This window comes from Coregonus clupeaformis, unplaced genomic scaffold, assembly GCF_020615455.1.
Source record: "Coregonus clupeaformis isolate EN_2021a unplaced genomic scaffold, ASM2061545v1 scaf0738, whole genome shotgun sequence".
NCBI lineage: Eukaryota > Metazoa > Chordata > Actinopteri > Salmoniformes > Salmonidae > Coregonus > Coregonus clupeaformis.
Genome location: NW_025534193.1, coordinates 98,756 through 119,260, shown reverse-complemented (window position 1 = coordinate 119,260; position 20,505 = coordinate 98,756).

The window sequence follows — 20,505 nt, the reverse complement described above, 5'->3', positions numbered from 1 at the left end:
AAAACTAGCCGCTAAATTGTCGCAACCCCTATTACTAGTCTGTTCAACCTCTCTTTCATAACGCTCTGAGATCCCCAGAGATTGGAAAGCTGCCGCGGTCATCCCCCTCTTCAAAGGGGGTGACACTCCTAGATCCAAACTGCTACAGACCTATATCCATCCTGCCCTGCCTTTCGAAAGTATTCGAAAGCCAAGTTAACAAACAGATCATCGACCATTTCGAATACCACCGTACCTTCTCCGCTATGCAATCCGGTTTCCGAGCTGGTCACGGGTGCACTTCAGCCACGCTCAAGGTCCTAAACGATATTATAACCGCGATTGATAATAGACAGTACTGTGCAGCCGTCTTTCATCGACCTGGCCAAGGCTTTCGACTCTGTCAACCACCGCATTCTTATTGGCAGACTAAATAGCCTTGGTTTCTCAAATGACTGCCTCGCCTGGTTCACCAACTACTTCTCAGATAGAGTTCAGTGTGTCAAATCGAGGGCCTGTTGTCTGGACCTATGGCAGTCTCTATGGGGGTGCCACAGGGTTCAATTCTTGGGCCGACACTTTTTCTCCGTGTATATCAATGATGTCGCTCTTGCTGCTGGTGACTCTCAGATCCACCTCTACGCAGACGACACCATTTTGTATACATCTGGCCCTTCATTGGACACTGTGTTAACAAACCTCCAAACGAGCTTCAATTCCATACAACAATCCTTCAGTAGCCTTCAACTGCTCTTAAACACTAGTAAAACTAAATGCATGCTTTTCAATCGACCGCTGCTAGCACCCGCCCACCCGACTAGAATCACCACTCTCGACGGGTCTGACCTAGAGTATGTGGACAACTACAAATATCTAGGTGTCTGGTTAGACTGTAAACTCAACTTCCAGACTCACATAAAGAATCTCCAATCCAAAGTTAAATCTAGAATCGGCTTCCTATTTCGCAACAAAGCCTCCTTCACTCATGCCAAACATGCCCGTAAAACTGACTATCCTACTGATCCTTGACTTCGCGATGTCATTTACAAAATAGCCTCCAACACTCTACTCAGCAAATTGGATGTAGTCTATCACAGTGCCATCCGTTTGTCTCCAAAGCCCCATACACTACCCACCACTGTGACCTGTACGCTCTTGTTGGCTGGTCCCTCACTACATGTTCGTCACCAAACCCACTGGCTCCAGGCCATCTATAAATCACTGCTAGGCAAATCCCCGCCTTATCTTAGCTCATTGGTCACCATAGCAGCACCCACCCGTAGTCTGCGCTCCAGCAGGTATATCTCACTGGTCATTCCCAAAGCCAACACCTCCTTTGGCCGCCATTCCTTCCAGTTCTCTGCTGCCAATGACTGGAACGAATTGCAAAAATCTCTGAAGCTGGAGACTCTTATCTCCCTCAATAACCTTACCGATCACTGCACCTGTACACAGCCCATCTGAAATTAGCCCACCCAACTACCTCATCCCTATATTGTTATTTAATTTACTCTTTTGCACCCCAGTATCTCTATTTGCACATAATCTCTTGCACATCTAGCATTCCAGTGTTAATACTATTGTAATTATTCTGCACTATAGCCTATTTATTGCCTTACCTCCATAACTTGCTACATTTGCACACACTTTATATATATTTTCTGTTGTATTTCTGACTTTATGTTTTTTTTTACCCCATATGTAACTCTGTGTTGTTTTTATTGCACTACTTTGCTTTATCTTGGCCAGGTCGCAGTTGTAAATGAGAACCTGTTCTCAACTGGCTTACCTGGTTAAATAAAGGTGAAATAAATAAAAATAAATAAAAATAAAATTATTTGGTGGTGAAAATAGTGGCAGTATATTTTTTCAACATATTCAGATATATCAGTGTCCTGAAACCTGCCATATCTATTCATAAATTAATGTATCATTATTAGAAATGACAAATTATCAAAGTATTACTTGTAGATAGAAAAATGCATATGACAAATATTTGAGTAGACTGACCAGAGCAGTTTAAAAAGCAGTATCAGTCAAAAGACAGACAGTGAGGTATCAGATTTAGATTGTATTGAGTATACAGTCCACACCATATCTATTTTGACAGTGAAGCTAACATTTTAAATGTGGCTCTGTACTCCAACATTTTGGATTTCAGATCAAATGTTTCATATGAGGTGACAGTATATAATGTCACCTTTTATTTGAGGGTATTTTCATACATATCTGTTTCACCATTTAGAAATGAAAGCACTTTATGTATCTAGTCCCCCTATTTGACGAAGTCATAAGTATTCTGACCAATTCACTTATAGTGTATTAAAGTAGTCAAAAGTTGTTGGTTGCATTTGCAGTTTGTTTTGGTTGTGTTTTGGGTTATGTTTTGTCCAATAGTAACTGAATGGTGGATGATGACTGGAGTAATTTTCTGTCTAAGTGAGTAGATAACATGTTTCTAAACACTACTAAATTAATCCTGATGATGCCATGATTAAGAATAATCATGAATGAATCATGAATAATAATGAGTGAGAGAGTTACAGAGGCTACAACAAAACATGCTAACCTCTCACCATTAACCTTAAATAAAAGGTGACATTCTGTACTGTTGCCTAATATGAAACATTCTATCTCAAATCCAAAATGCTGGAGCATAGCACCAAATGTAAAACTGTAAAGTTTCACTGTCCAAACACATATGGTGTGGACTATGTGTGCCTGGTAAACACATGTAGATCTGGTGAACACTTATCACTTGTTGACCAACTACAGGAATACTGACCTCAGAGTCTCCAGTCTGCAGTGTGGATCCTCCAGTCCAGCAGAGAGCAGCTTCACTCTTGAATCCTTCAGGTCATTGTTACTCAGATCCAGCTCTCTCCAGGTGTGAGGGGGTTTGACTTCAGAGCTGAGACCAGAGAAGCACAGCCTTCCTCTGTGACTAGACAGCCTGACAGCCTGCAAAGAGTCAAATCATATTAAAACCACACTGCTATTCTTTGGTGGTGAAAATAGTGGCAGTATATTTTTTCAACATATTCAGATATATCACTGTCCTGAAACCTGCCATATATATTCATAAATTAATGTATCATTATTAGAAATGACAAATTATCAAAGTATTGCTTGTAGATATAAAAATATATAGTACAAATATTTGAGTAGACTGACCAGAGCAGTTTAAAAAGCAGTATCAGTCAAAAGTCAGACAGTGAGGTATCAGATTTAGATTGTATTGAGTATACAGTCCTCACCATATCTAGTTTGACAGTGAAGCTAACATTTTAAATGTGGCTCTGTACTCCAGCATTTTGGATTTCAGATCAAATGTTTCATATGAGGTGACAGTATATAATGTAACCTTTTATTTGAGGGTATTTTCATACATATCTGTTTCACCATTTAGAAATGAAAGCACTTTATGTATCTAGTCCCCTATTTGACGAAGTCATAAGTATTCTGACCAATTCACTTATAGTGTATTAAAGTAGTCAAAAGTTGTTGGTTGCATTTGCAGTTTGTTTTGGTTGTGTTTTGGGTTATGTTTTGTCCAATAGTAACTGAATGGTGGATGATGACTGGAGTAATTTTTCTGTCTAAGTGAGTAGATAAAATGTTTCTAAACATTACTAACTGAATCCTGATGATGCCATGATTAAGAATAATCATGAATGAATCATGAATAATAATGAGTGAGAAAGTTACAGAGGCTACAACAAAACATACTAACCTCTCACCATTAACCTTAAATAAAAGGTGACATTCTGTACTGTTGCCTAATATGAAACATTCTATCTCAAATCCAAAATGCTGGAGCATAGCACCAAATGTAAAACTGTAAGCTTCACTGTCCAAACACATATGGTGTGGACTATGTGTGCCTGGTAAACACATGTGGATCTGGTGAACAGTTATCACTTGTTGACCAACTACAGGAATACTGACCTCAGAGTCTCCAGTCTGCAGTGTGGATCCTCCAGTCTAGCAGAGAGCAGCTTCACTCCTGAATCCTTCAGGTCATTGTTACTCAGATCCAGCTCTCTCAGGTGTGAGGGGTTTGACTTCAGAGCTGAGACCAGAGAAGCACAGCCTTCCTCTGTGACTAGACAGCCTGACAGCCTGCAAAGAGTCAAATCATATTAAAACCACACTGCTATTCTTTGGTGATGAAAATAGTGGCAGTATATTTTTTCTACATATTCAGATATATCAGTGTCCTGAAACCTGCCATATCTATTCATAAATGAATGTACATTATTAGAAATGACAAATTATCAACGTTTTGCTTGTAGAGAGACAAATATCAAAAGTACAAATACAGTGGTGTGAAAAAGTGTTTGCCCCCTTCCTGATTTGTTATTTGTTTGCATGTTTGTCACACTTAAATGTTTCAGATCATCAAACAAATTTAAATATTAGTCAAAGATAAAATGCAGTTTTGAAATGAAGGTTGTTATTATTAAGGGAAAACAAAATCCAAACCTACATGGCCCTGTGTGAAAAAGTGTTTGCCCCCCCTGTTATAACACAACTCAACTGTGGTTTATCACACCTGAGTTCAATTCCTCTAGCCACACCCAGGCCTGATTACTGCCACCTGTTCTCAATCAAGGAATCACTTAAATAGGACCCTGCCTGACAAAGTTAAGTAGACCAACAGATCCTCAAAAGCCAGACATCATGCCGAGATCCAAAGAAACTCAGGAACAAATGAGAAAGAAAGTAATTGAGATCCATCAGTCTGGAAAAGGTTATAAAGCCATTTCTAAAGCTTTGGGACTCCAGCGAACCACAGTGAGAGCCATTATCCACAAATGGCGAAAACATGGAACAGTGGTGAACCTTCCCAGAGTGACCGGCCGACCAAAATGACCCCCAAGAGCGTAGCGACGTACTCATCCAAGAGGTCACAAAAGACCCCACAACAACATCCAAAGAGCTGCAGGACTCACTTACTCAGTTAAAGTCAGTGTTCATGACTCCACCATAAGAAAGAGACTGGGCAGAAATGGCCTGCATGGCAGAGTTCCAAGACGAAAACCACTGCTGAGCAAAAAAAACCATTAAGACTCGTCTCGTTTTTGCCAGAAAACATCTTGATGATCCCCAAGACCTTTGGGAAAATACTCTGTGGACTGACGAGACAAAAGTTGAACTTTTGGAAGATGTGTGTCCCATTACATCTGGCGTAAAAGTAACACCGCATTTCAGAAAAAGAACATCATACCAACAGTAAAAAATATGGTGGTGGTAGTGTGATGGTCTGGGCCTGTTCTGCTGCTTCAGGACCTGGAAGACTTGCTGTGATAAATGGAACCATGAATTCTGCTGTCTACCAAAAAACCTGAAGGAGAATGTCCGGCCATCTGTTTGTGACCTCTAAGCTGAAGCAAACTTGGATTCTGCAGCAGGACAATGATCCAAAACACACCAGCAAGTTCACCTCTGAATGGCTGAAGAAAAACAAAATGAAGACTTTGGAGTGGCCTAGTCAAAGTCCTGACCTGAATCTATTGAGATGCTGTGGCATGACCTTAAAAAAGGCAGTTCATGCTCTCAAACCCTCCAATGTGGCTGAATTACAACAAATTCTGCAAAGATGAGTGGGCAAAATTCCTCCACAGCGCTGTAAAAACATCATGGGAATTCAAATGTTTGATTGCAGTTGTTGCTGCTAAGGGTGGCCCAACCAGTTATTAGGTTGTAGGGGGCAATCACTTTTTCACACAGGGCCATGTAGGTTTGGATTTTGTTTTCCCTTAATAACAACCTTCATTTCAAGACTGCATTTTGTGTTTACTTGTGTTATCTTTGACTAATATTTAAATTTGTTTGATGATCTGAAACATTTAAGTGTGACAAACATGCAAACAAATAAGAAATCAGAAAGGGGGCAAACACTTTTTCACACCAAATGTAAAACTGTAAGCTTCACTGTCCAAACACATATGGTGTGGACTATGTGCTGCCTGGTAAACACATGTGGATCTGGTGAACAGTTATCACTTGTTGACCAACTACAAGAATACTGACCTCAGAGTCTCCAGTTTGCAGTGGGGATTCCCCAGTCCAGCAGAGAGCAGCTTCACTCCTGAATCCTTCAGGTCATTGTTACTCAGATCCAGCTCTCTCAGGTGTGAGGGGTTTGACTTCAGAGCTGAGACCAGAGAAGCACAGCCTTCCTCTGTGACTAGACAGCCTGACAGCCTGCAAAGAGTCAAATCATATTAAAACCACACTGCTATTCTTTGGTGGTCAAAATAGTGGCAGTATATATTTTTAACATATTCAGATATATCACTGTCCTGAAACCTGCCATATATATTCATAAATTAATGTATCATTATTAGAAATGACAAATTATCAAAGTATTGCTTGTAGATATAAAAATATATAGTACAAATATTTGAGTAGACTGACCAGAGCAGTTTAAAAAGCAGTATCAGTCAAAAGACAGTGAGGTATCAGATTTAGATTGTATTGAGTATACAGTCCACACCATATCTAGTTTGACAGTGAAGCTAACATTTTAAATGTGGCTCTGTACTCCAACATTTTGGATTTTAGATCAAATGTTTCATATGAGGTGACAGTATATAATGTAACCTTTTATTTGAGGGTATTTTCATACATATCTGTTTCACCGTTTAGAAATTAAAGCACTTTATGTATCTAGTCCCCCTATTTGACGAAGTCATAAGTATTCTGACCAATTTACTTATAGTGTGTTAAAGTAGTCAAAAGTTGAGTATTTGGTCCCAAACTTCGTTGGTTGCATTTGCAGTTTGTTTTGGTTGTGTTTTGGGTTATGTTTTGTCCAATAGTAACTGAATGGTGGATGATGACTGGAGTAATTTTCTGTCTAAGTGAGTAGATAAAATGTTTCTAAACACTACTAACTGAATCCTGATGATGCCATGATTAAGAATAATCATGAATGAATCATGAATAATAATGAGTGAGAAAGTTACAGAGGCTACAACAAAACACTAACCTCTCACCATTAACCTTAAATAAAAGGTGACATTCTGTACTGTTGCCTAATATGAAACATTATATCTCAAATCCAAAATGTTGACATAGCACCAAATGTAAAACTGCAAGCTTCACTGTCCAAACACATATGGTGTGGACTATGTGTGCCTGGTAAACACATGTGGATCTGTGAACAGTTATCATTGTTGACCAACTACAGGAATACTGACCTCAGAGTCTCCAGTTTACAGTGTGGATCCTCCAGTCCAGCAGAGAGCAGCTCCACTCCTGAATCCTTCAGGTCATTGTTACTCAGATCCAGCTCTCTCAGGTGTGAGGGTTTTGACTTCAGAGCTGAGACCAGAGAAGCACAGCCTTCCTCTGTGACTAGACAGCCTGACAGCCTGCAAAGACTCAAATCATATTAAAACCACACTGCTATTCTTTGGTGGTCAAAATAGTGGCAGTATATTTTTTCAACATATTCAGATATATCACTGTCCTGAAACCTGCCATATATATTCATAAATTAATGTATCATTATTAGAAATGACAAATTATCAAAGTATTGCTTAAAAGAGAGAAAATATAAAGTACAAATATTTGAGTAGACTGACCAGAGCAGTTTAAAAAGCAGTATCAGTCAAAAGACAGACAGTGAGGTATCAGATTTAGATTGTATTGAGTATACAGTCCACACCATATCTATTTTGACAGTGAAACTGACATTTTAAATGTGGCTCTGTACTCAACATTTTGGATTTGAGATCAAATGTTTCATATGAGGTGACAGTATATAATGTCACCTTTTATTTGAGGGTATTTTCATACATATCTGTTTCAACATTTAGAAATGAAAGCACTTTATGTATATAGTCCCACCATTTGAAGAAGTCATAAGTATTCTAACTAATTCACTTATAGTGTATTAAAGTAGTCAAAAGTTGAGTATTTGGTTGTGAACTCGTTGGTTGCATTTTGCAGTTTGTTTTGGTGTGTTTTGGGTTATGTTTTGGTCCAATAGTAACTGAATGGTGGATGAGACTGAGTAATTTTCTGTCTAAGTGAGTAGATAACATGTTCTAAACACTACTAACTGAATCCTGATGATGCCATGATTAAGAAAAATCATGAATGAATCATGAATAATGAGTGAGAGAGTTACAGAGGCTACAACAAAACATGCTAACCTCACCATAACCAATAACAGAGGGGAGTAAAGGATCCTTGTTCCTCTGTAACTTTCTCATTCATCATCATTCACGATCTCATTCATGATTATTCATAATCATGTTAGCGTCCACATGAATCTAGCAGTGTTCAGAAACATCTTCTATTCTTACTGACAATACAAGTGAAGTTGGACTCCAAAATGACAGGACATTATTCACCATTCAGTTTCTATTGGGAAAAACATAATCCAAAAACACAACCAAAACAAACTGCAAATGCATTCAACAAGTTTGTAGAATCACAAGTTTGATGTAATCACTGCAGGTAAGGAATATGAGACCAAATAATAAACATTTGACTAAATTAATTTGTCCAAATAATTACGACTTTTTCATTGGGGAGAATTACACACATAAAGTGCTTTAATTTCTAAACGAGTAAAACAGATATGAATTAATACCTTTAAATAAAAGGTGACATTCTGTACTGTCGCCTAATATTAAAACATTCTATCTCAAGTCCAAAATGCTGGAGCATAGCACCAAATGTAAAACTGTAAGCTTCACTGTCCAAACACATATGGTGTGGACTATGTGTGCCTGGTAAACACATGTGGATCTGGTGAACAGTTATCACTTGTTGACCAACTACAGGAATACTGACCTCAGAGTCTCCAGTTTACAGTGGGGGATTCCCCAGTACAGCAGAGAGCAGCATCACTCCTGAATCCTTCAGGTCATTGTTACTCAGATCCAGCTCTCTCAGGTGTGAGGGTTTGACCTCAGAGCTGAGACCAGAGAAGCACAGCCTTCCTCTGTGACTAGACAGCCTGACAGCCTGCAAAAGAGTCAAATCATATTAAAAACCACACTGCTATTCTTTGGTGGTAGAAAGAATGGCAATATATTTTTTCAACATTTTCAGATATATCAGTGTCCTGAACCTGCCATATCTATTAATAAATTAATGTATCATTATTAACAATAATAAATGATCTAAGTACTGCTTGTAGATAGAAAAAATATAAAGTACAAATATTTGAGTAGACTGACCAGAGCAGTTTAAAAAAGCAGTATCAGTCAAAAGACAGACAGTGATGTATCAGATTTAGATTGTATTGAGTATACAGTCCACACCATATCTATTTTGACAGTGAAACTGACATTTTAAATGTGGCTCTATACTCCAGCATTTTGGATTTTAAAACAAATGTTTCCCATATGAGGTGACAGTATATAATGTCACCTTTTATTTGAGGGTATTTTTATACGCGTCTGTCTCACTCATTTAGAAAAAATAAATGCACTTATGTATCTAGTCCCCCTATTTGAAGAAGTCATAAGTATTCTGACCAATTCATTTATTGTGTTTTAAAGTAGTCAAAGGTTTAGTATTTGGTCCCATATTCCTGCCGACAATAGTGACCACAATGTGTATCCAGGTGAACAGTGAGTGCTTTATAAATACATTTGATTGATTGTTAGGTTTAGGGTTTTATGGCAAAAAACAGTATGGGTTTATGGCACTCTTGCTCCTCCTTTGTGGCCGTATGTGGGTACTACACAACTCATTCATGACACTTGCTAGGCTCATAATCTGAGGTAGCAACTGCGTCTGATCTACAAATCCATTAGCTAGACCACCCATTAGACAACAATCACCCATTATACCCATTTGGTTTGCAACTCAGTGAACCTGCGCAGCATTCGCTCCAATTTGATGCCTATGAACGAAGATTTGATGCATATCAAATTACCCAGCAGCCATTTAGAAACCACAAGTCGTCAAAAAAAAATTGTTATTTCTTAATTAAAAAATGTCTTCTGGCTGTTTAAAATCAGCCACATCTTGAAAAAGAGGACAGGGACATGCTTTTGTTTAGATTGTACACTTTAAAAACAACAACAAATATGGCTAACCATGACCAGTAATTGTTTTAATGTTTGATGGCTATCCGCCAGCCATCGCCTCCTTAACCGTGTCTCACCTCTATAGGTGACCACAACATGTACTCTGGTGAACAGTGCACGCCATCTAAAGTAGCTAACTTGGTAATAATAAGTTACCTGAGGTAAACCTACAGGGTTAACGCCACCAAGTAGCCGTAACCTTGTTAATAACAGCTACCTGAGGTAAAACCTACAGGGTTAACGTCACCAAGTAGCGTAACTCTAGTTAATAATAAGCTACCTGAGGCAAACCTACAGGGTTAACGCTCACCAAGTAGCCGTAACCTTGTTAATAATAAGCTACCTGAGGTAAACCTACAGGGTTAACGCTCACCAAGTAGCCGTAACCTGTTAATAATAAGCTACCTGAGGTAAACCTACAGGGTTAACGCTCACCAAGTAGCTGTAACCTTGTTACCAATAAGTTACCTGAGGTAAACCTACAGAGTTAACGCTCACCAAGTAGCCGTAACCTTGTTAATTAAGTTACCTGAGGTAAACCTACAGGGTTAACGTCACCAAGTAGCCATAACCTTGTTAATAATAAGTTACCTGAGGTAAACCTACAGGGGTAACGCTCACCAAGTAGCTGTAACCTTGTTACTAATAAGTTACCTGAGGTAAACCTACAGAGTTAACGCTCACCAAGTAGCTGTAACCTTGTTAATAATAAGTTACCTGAGGTAAACCTACAGGGTTAACGCGCTCACCAAGTAGCCGTAACCTTGTTAATCAATAAGTTACTTGAGGTAACCTCACAGGGTTAACGCAGGCAGGTCTCAATGTGATAACAATAGTGCAGCTGGCATTGTGACGCAGAACAATGGGCTGGGAATAGAACGTTCTGAAGGCGAGTCGGTGTCACGGAGCTCAAATAGAACTAGTAGGGAGCTGGTAGGGTGAAAAATGCCCAAACATAAGGCCTGTTGTTTCACGATTACTTCATAACCAGGGACAGAAGGTTATATTATGAAACTGGGCTCCATGGCGGATGCAATTAACTAATTTTTATCAGAAATAAACGTTGTAAAAAAGGTAACTAGGCGCCCCAGAAATAATATTCAAAAGTTCAGTCCTTGGACACAGAGGGGTTAAACACTAAAGTTACCGTCCATCTACATTTTACATTTTAGTCATTTAGCAGACGCTCTTATACAGAGCGACTTACAGTTAGTGAATGCATACATTTTTTCCCTACCCCTGTGGGAATCGAACCCACAACCCTGCATGTTACAAACACCATGCTCTATCAACTGAGCTACATCCCTGCCGGACATTCCCTCCCCTACCCTGGACGACTGGGCCACATTGCGCGCCGCCCATGGGTCTCCCAGTCACGCCGGCTGCGACAGAGCCTGGATTCGAACCAGGATCTCTAGTGGCACGAAGCTAGCACTGCGCTGCAGTGCTTAGGGACCACTGCGCCACTCTGGGATCTAGTGAAGAGGAGAACCGGACAGAGGGATGGTAGGTAGCCAGCATCCTCTTGTCAACGAGAGAGGGAGAAGCCCTCCAGTATTTAACAGGTGGAAGAAACAACCCGGGAGCTCCATCGGTCCACAAGAAATGCAGGCAGCCGGTGATGATGTAGTGGTAGCTTGGGTATTTTTTTTTTTATTTTTTTTTTATTTAGCAGACGCTCTTATCCAGAGCGACTTACAGGAGCAATTAGGGTTAAGTGCCTTGCTCAAGGGCACATCGACAGATTTTCACCTAGTCGGCTCGGGGATTAGAACCAGCGACCTTCGGTTACTGGCACAACGCTCTTACCCACTAAGCTACCTGCCGCCCTAGGATAACTAGGGATGCTGCTGGTAGAGTAGCTAGGGCTTAGCTAGCTGTGCCGACTAGCTTGGCTAACTAGCAGGTCGTTCGTCTGTCCCTCGAGGATGATGACGAATCCGGTGAACCACAAGATGAAACAAGGATAGTGAGTGAAAAGGATCTGGCTACATTCACACTGTCCCTGACCAAAAGCAAATTGAACAATAAACTTCGCGTCTCAACACTGTAACAAACTCCGTCGCTGTTCCCCAAGATCACCTCAGTCCACTTTGCGCGTAACTGGACAATATGCTTGGCGCCAAACCTTACGTGGACGCGGACAGTTCTGTACCGGAGACGCGGACAGTTCCTGAACGCGGACATGAGCAGAGCAACCCAATAAACTAAATAGTCTTTACAGTGGCTTACATTAGTAATATTATTTTATTTATTTTTTAAATGTAAAACAAACATTCAAAGTTTTTTTTATAACAATATTTTGAGATCTGGGCCCATATCCACAAAGTATCTCAGAGTAGAAAATTGGTCGTATAAGTGCTGAGAATTAAGACATTTTACTCTTATGGGTATAAATGAATGCATAGCATTTGTCTTCGGTTTGGCAGATTAACTCATGCTTATTTCTGAAGATAAACTCAGGTTTTCGCCCTGCGGCTAAGGAGTTGGAGCAGTGGCAGAAGTTGGACCTATGGCAGAAAGGTGGCTGGTTCGAATCACGGGCCGGGTGCTGGAAAAAGCGGGCGGGCTTGATCTGACCACTGGGGGGCTGCTGGGTTCACATCCTCAAAACATTCACCTTTTGTTGATCAGGAACTCTAGAGGTTCTTCTTCACTGAACCCAAAAATATCTCTAACTTTATTATTTAATTACCTATATCATGTTATTTCAAGTTATCACTTTGGAGCGCAACATCACGTTGTTAAAAATTGAATCATAAATTGGCCATGGCTATAAATTGGCCAATTTAAGGCATCTAGGGTGAAATATGTGTTCGATGAAAATGAACATTGTATGCAAAGTTGTAGGCAACATTATTGACAAGGGACCCTGAAGCCCTACGATGCCAAAGCTATTTAGAGTTGTTAAACGGGTGGGAAGAGTGTATTGTAACAACCATCAGAATTGGTAAAATAAATATGCATTCCATTATATTAGGCAATAATGAAGAGTAGGCAAAGTGTTCGTGTCGTGAAAATTCTATCAAATGTCTTCCATTGCAACGAGTCCAGGCAGGGTGCTGCAGAACCCTGCAGTACCTCCACTGACCCCCGGATTGAGAACTCCTGATTTAGCAGATGCTCTTATCCAGAGTGATTTACAGTAAGTGCATTCATCTTAAGATAGCTATTTATTGTGTAAATAAACGTAATAAATTCTTCATAAAATTGACCTCTCACCTCTTAGCTTTGGTGTCATGTCCCCCAGAGAGACTCGATTTAGAGGCAGGGCCCCCCTCCTCTCTCTCCCCAGAGAGACTCATTTTAGAGGCAGGGACCCCCTCCTCTCTCTCCCCAGAGAGACTCATTTTAGAGGCAGGGCCCCCCTCCTCTCTCTCTCCCCAGAGAGACTCATTTTAGACCACTGACCCCTAAACAGAGATGCAGCATGTTGGTTGTGGTGAACACAGTGACAACTCATTCTAGAATGTCAATTGTTCTCTTTTTACTCATGATCTCTTAGAAATAAAACATTTACTAACAGACATATCTTAAAACAGTCGGGTGATTTAATTTAATCACATGAACATTGTTACGTTCCTCAACAAGAAATAAAACATTGTCTCTCAAACAGAAGAAGGAACTAACAAAGAGTCACTAACAACAACCAAAAGCGAAACAGGTGGTTTTAGTAGGGGTTCTGAAAGACACTCATGGGGGTGTCCACTAGTGGTGGGAATCAGAGGCTTTCTGAATGCTTTGGGGCTTTCACCAAATTGTGTCGAAAATGCCATTGATAGATTTGAGTGCTAATAAACAACCTTTCCAACAAGTCAGTTCGTCAAATTCCTACCCTACTAGAGCAGCCCCAGTCAACTGTAAGTGCTGTTATTGTGAAGTGGAAACATCTAGGAGCAACAACTGCTCAACCGTGAAGTGGTAGACCACACAAGCTCACAGAAATATTAATATCATGAATTGAACTGCTTTGCCATGAACAGATCTGTGAGGTCTTAACTTAAAGGTACTATATAGACTTTATGGTCATTTAAATGGGGTTGAACATTCATCCCATCAGATTGTGTAAAGGATTTTATGAGTTCAGAAAAATACTGACTTGGAAGCATCTCTCTGACCTCACCCTGCTGAAACACACCCAAGTAAAGACCACATAGCTACAGTTATATGCTTGTCTGTTTTTACCCACTTTTACAGCCAATGTATGGACTTGCATCCATATGAATCAGTGGAATATACAGACTAGTTAGCCATCTCCCAATAGATGGACCCCAAGCAGAACTTTCAGCAATGCAGCATCTTCAGTAAGCGAGTATTCCAGACACTCTCTTCTTATGAACCAGTTGCTATTAAATGAAGGTTTTTGGACAGAAAACCTGCGGCTACGGTAGGATTCTAGGCTAATCTGGGCTGGCACCTCTGTTCCAAGATAGTCAGGAACAGTCGGAGGTGGAGGGGGCTGTGGAGCCATTATCCTGGCGGTGCTTGTGGAAGGGTGGGTAGGCTCTGCACACGGAGGCTAACTGAGCTCCGCAGCATCATCACTGTTGGGCTTGCCGGCGGCCTCGCTGGTTTGATGATGCTGCTGCTGCTCATCACTCTCCTTTGGCTTTGTTTGGCTACTTTTTGTACCATTGTCTGAAGAAGCCTATTGTGGTGAAACGTCAGAGTACGTTTTTTTTTTTTGGAAACTTTTAAATGAGCCACATGGATGCTAACTGGGTACTCAGGTAAAACTAGACAAATACACCTTTTTATTTTGGTATTTTGGGGACCAAATAAATGTATACCAACAGTGGACAATTCCAAGCAAAAGCATGGAGCTCCAACTCTCTAGTGGAGAATAGAGGGGAGTATTCCCTTGGAGAATCCAGAGTGGCTCACTGAAGAAAAACATATTGGAGAATAACAACAATCTCAATCTGAAGCTACAAAGAAATAAGGGGAATTCCTCTGAAAATCAGGAACACCATTCTTCCTCCTGCCCCACCTATTGTCCCTGTATGAATATTAGTTGGCATCTAATTGAAGAACGTACTGCTTTATAGATCCCAGCCTGACAAACAATTGTTTGGGCCTTACTATGAGCACTATGCACTGTGCCTCCATTGAGTCTCCATGTGTCAAGCAGTACAGAGAAACGCCCTCTAGATGACAGCAGAGGCCTGCTCTTGGATCTACCCTGTCTAACCACCAGTTTAGTGACCTTGTTCCATCAATATGTCCATACTACTTCACAACCGATTTGAGGTCTTGACCAGCAATGTCCCATTGGGCTCAACCGACCTTCAATTAGCTGCTCAGTGTTGATCTCTGTGGCTTGAACATATTCAGCCTCTGGCTGACTCTCTACATCGCTCATGTCATCTTCAATGGGATCAGTCCCCGTCTCAAATTCATCATGAGAGCAATTCTCATCTAAGTTGGGGCTTAAAAGCTCTGTGGTTTTGGTAGATGTGTGACCGATAGGCGCTGGAAACATCTATTTGTTTTCCCACACCCATTATGTCCACAGGTAATTAGACAATGTGGTTCATGCTGGTGATAAGAGGCCAATATGTGTGAGTCGTCTGAAATCCATACTTTTTCCATAAACGTTCATCAAATACAACCACCGACTTTTTGCTCCTTTCTGTTTCTTGAAGGTGGAAACGCAGCACGAATGCCCATGTGTCAATTGAATATCCGATGAAGCGTGGGTCAACAAATACTCGTTATCCAATCAAATCACACAATCTACATGTCACGTTGTATAAGGATTTGAAGACAAGCGCAGGAATAGGTAATAGGGGTTTTATTTTCTCCACCCAACACAAGGTACGTCATGAACAACGACGGGGACGAAGCCCAAAACAAACACGTATATATATATATATATATAACACAGGGCTGTAACCCAAACACGTATATATATATATTTATATATAACACAGGGCTGTAACCCAAACAAAGGAGAGAGGTGTAAACCTCTAAATAATACACGGACGAGACCCGTAATAACAAGAGCACAATACACGGTACTCAGGAGACCAACGGACATGGGGACAATAATGGACAAGGACAATGGGGAACAGAGGGGACATATATACACATACTAATCAGGGGGAATGGGAACCAGGTGTGGTAATGAGACAAGACAGTCCGGAGGTTGGTGGTAATGATCCATGTCAGTGGCGCCTAGAAAGCCGGGTGACGTAGACCTCGGAGCTGGTGAACGGAATGAGCAGCGGTACCGGGGGAATCCGTGACACTACATATGGGGTGTCAACCAATCAATATTTCGCAGATCATTACAGGCGTCAGGGAACCACAAAATGTGACGCCTAACTTTATTGACTTGGCACATTTTAAGTCCAGAGATACTGAGAAATAACAACCAGGAAAGATAAATCATAGAAAGATATGTTTATTTTACATATTACAATAATTGTATAGCCTAGGTTTCATTTCCAAACAGACACATTCACTACATTTGTTCCATTATTCACTTAATTACTTATTATTTTCAGTAAACTCTAATTCTATAACATTTACACTGCTAGTTTTACACAATATATTTTATATATATATATATATATATATATATATGTCATTTATATAATGATCAATATATAACCATATAATATATATAGCATTTACTATATAGACACACACACACACACCTAATGTGAAGAAGGTGAGATTGGCTGTTACACCAACTAAGGTGAAGAAGGTGAGATTGTCTGTTACACCAGCTAAGGTGAAGAAGGTGAGATTGGCTGTTACACCAGCTAAGGTGGAGAAGGTGAGATTGGCTGTTACACCAGCTAAATTGAAGAAGGTGAGATTTTGCTGTTACACCAGCTAAGGTGGAGAAGGTGAGATTGGCTGTTACACCAGCTAAGGTGGTGAAGGTGAGATTGTCTGTTACACCAGCTAAGGTGAAGAAGGTGAGATTGGCTGGAACACCAGGAAAGGTGAAGAAGGTGAGATTGGCTGTTACACCAGCTAAGGTGGAGAAGGTGAGATTGTCTGTTACACCAGCTAAGGTGGAGAAGGTGAGATTGGCTGTTACACCAGCTAAGGTGAAGAAGGTGCGATTGACTGGAACACCAGCTAAGGTGAAGAAGGTGAGATTGGCTGTTACACCAGCTAAGGTGAAGAAGGTGTCATTGTCTGGAAAACCAACAAAGTCCCCTGTCCCCGAGGTGAAGAGGACACCTCCAGTCTATGGGTCTGGTCCCCTTGCCAGGGCCAGATATTACCTGGATTGCCATCAATACCTCCATGCTTTGTTTATGAGGTCACACGTGAAGAAGTACAAAGAGGTCATCATCAAGAGGTAAGGTAGTAGAAGTATGTGATAAGAGTGATTGTTTTTTAGACTTGAGATTATAATTCAGTTGATATGCCATACCATACCATATATCTACAATGTAGGATCATAGGTTTGTGTGATTTCTATGTACTTTCAGAGAAAGGAGTTAGTGCAGGAAAAAAGATGGTCCCTTGTCCCAACCGGTGGAGACAGAGGTCTTTCAGACCTTTTCCTGGAGTGAGACTCTGGCGTGGGCAGAGGAGAAGGCACCTTTGATGACCACCTGTTAGAGGGCAACCCTTCCCCAGGCCAGAAACCCCAAAGTAGACCTCATCAAAGGTAGAGAAATCACCACAATGTGAGGATTAACCCAATATCATGTTCACACTAGATGTCCAATATCAATCATTTCACAATTGACATGTTGTATATAGTTCTACCGTTTCTACAAGTCAATTAGTAAAGTAAGTACAACTCTGACATGTAAGCCTTGACCGAGACAAAAGACAAAACTAAGAGAAGAAACCTTCTAATGTCTCCTCTTTTCAGAGACGACTTTCAACGTAAGAAGCAGGACCTCCTTGACAGAGGGACATGGATGGTGCTGCCAATGGCCTTGTTCACCAGCAGGAAAAATAAAATGAAGTTTGTGCCAACATGCCTGGAGATGGAGCTGTGTGAGGGGAGGATGCTGTGAGAAGATATTGTTCACTCTGAACTCCATGGCCATCTGCCTATGTTCTGATGCCACTAGAGGACATGTTAACAGGTTGAGGGTCGGCAATGATACCCAGATCATGAAGTGGAAGAAACAGGCTGAGGTAAGTGTGAGTCTTAAACATATGTAAACACAATTTGATTCAGCCTATTTCATAATTCTATTATTTCATTGAATTTCTCTTGGCAGTTGTGGTCTACAGCCAATCTACAGCCAATCAAGGACTAGCTACCCATCCCCCACTGCTGCTCTCACCCCCCACCCCATCCCCTGACATGCTGGACTCTCAGGTTCTGTTCAATAAAGTGCAGCACAGCACAGTACAGTACAACTTTATTAGTACATGTCACAGGGAACAAAGGAAATGTGTCTTTCTGAAGGGGTTGGTCACAGATCTGCCAGTTCAGATCAAATCCCACATTTTGTTGTCTGGCTCAGGACTCAAACCAATGACCTTTCAGTTACTGGACTAATTCTCTAACTTCCACCTCCTAACACTTCTAGCATGGGCTTCCTAGGCAAATTTCCTTTTACACTATCCCATGAGTGGAGAAAACATGAGTCTGTCTCATGATCTGGTAATGAGGTAGTCCTGCCTTGAACTTCAAAATCAGTGTCACCCTCAGGTCAAGAGGGCATTACCTCTTGGTCTAATGGTCAAGACACTGGTTTTTCCCATGGGACACCTGGGTACAGATCCCGCCCATGAAATGTGAACACTTCTCCCAAGGCACCATTCCACTGCTTCCACCAATGTAGTGTTTTTTTGCAAACAGCAACGGTGTAATGCCCCTTTCGTCAAAAAATCGGGTCACCCTGCCCGTAGGCAGACAAATATATTGTAGTGAATTCAGGGGGAAGCCCCAAACAGGTTTTGAACCTGGGTCCATCAACTTGTCAAGCCAACACCTTAAGCGTGTTAGGTTCTAAATGAACCTAGTAAAACTCAGGGACGTTTAGTAAAAGCTCAAACCAAGTTTATTCACCCATTGGATCATACAGCTGCATCAAGACAAAGAACATATTCACACAAGCACTGGTATTTAACCCTTTCTCCTATGCTGAGCCCCTCCTTCCACATCTGAACAGCCAATAAACCTATGTTGCTATCCAGAAGATTAGTGATATATGTTCTTCCTCACTTCATCTAACCTGACCTCTGCCCAAATTGCTCACTCCTCCCCAACTCACGGCTGTCATGTTGACTTGTACCAGACTGTGTCTCTTCTCCTCCAATAGGATCCCTGATGGCTAACAATAACATATCCTGACAGAATGGGAAACGTTATACATTCCCCTCTCTCCCTCAGTGACATGAATAAGTATATTTCATGTTTAGAAGTCAGAACCCAACAAGCGCTACGCCAAGAGGTCCGAACCTCTCGATGATGTGGCTAGGTGTTGGATTAAGGTCGCTACATTACCCGCTTCCTTGGAAGAGCATGCCCCCACACTTCTTTATAGCAAGTCTCTCGCGTGTACATGCCTCTTTGATGGCCTCACAGGCACTATCTGTTATGTGAATTATTTAACAAACTATTTTAGTGTTCTGTGCGTCTCCCAAAAAGGTTGCAAGTCTTTTGGGATTTAACTAACGGCCAGAGTCCCGGTCTGCATAGTCAGAGATATTTATTCATTGAGAATTCTGCCATCACAATTTCAGAGTCCATCTTTTTATACTCATACGTCATACAAAAGAAATCCCTTCCCTCTGTAGGCGGGCTGTAGTTTTCCACTCTAAAACTGCTCTACTGACCTTCAGTTCACACACACACACACACACATACACACATGCATACACACATACATACACACACATACACACACATATCCTACTCCCTGCTTTACTCAGTTATTGCCGTTCTCACAATATTCTGCACCATGTTTTCATAACAGTTTCTCCCCTCCCTAAATTGGGAGGCCTCTTTATCTTAGTTTCTCAGTTGTCTTTGTTGTCTGGCCTAACTCTTACTCACATTGCTAAATAGTGGCTCAATGCCATAGCCTTTACTGGTCCTATACTCACACATTTCTAACACATTATACAGAGTTTCAGGGTGTAATAATTAGTCATTAATAATTAATCTATCAATTCCACCCTTTGACTAAATATTACACACATACAAAATACAGTGGGGAAAAAAGTATTTAGTCAGCCACCAATTGTGCAAGTTCTCCCACTTAAAAAAGATGAGAGGCCTGTAATTTTCATCATAGGTACACGTCAACCATATGACAGACAAATTGAGAATTTCTTTTCCAGAAAATCACATTGTAGGATTTTTTAATGAATTTATTTGCAAATTATGGTGGAAAATAAGTATTTGGTCACCTACAAACAAGCAAGATTTCTGGCTCTCTCACAGACCAGTAACTTCTTCTTTAAGGCTCCTCTGTCCTCCACTCGTTACCTGTATTAATGGCACCTGTTTGAACTTGTTATCAGTATA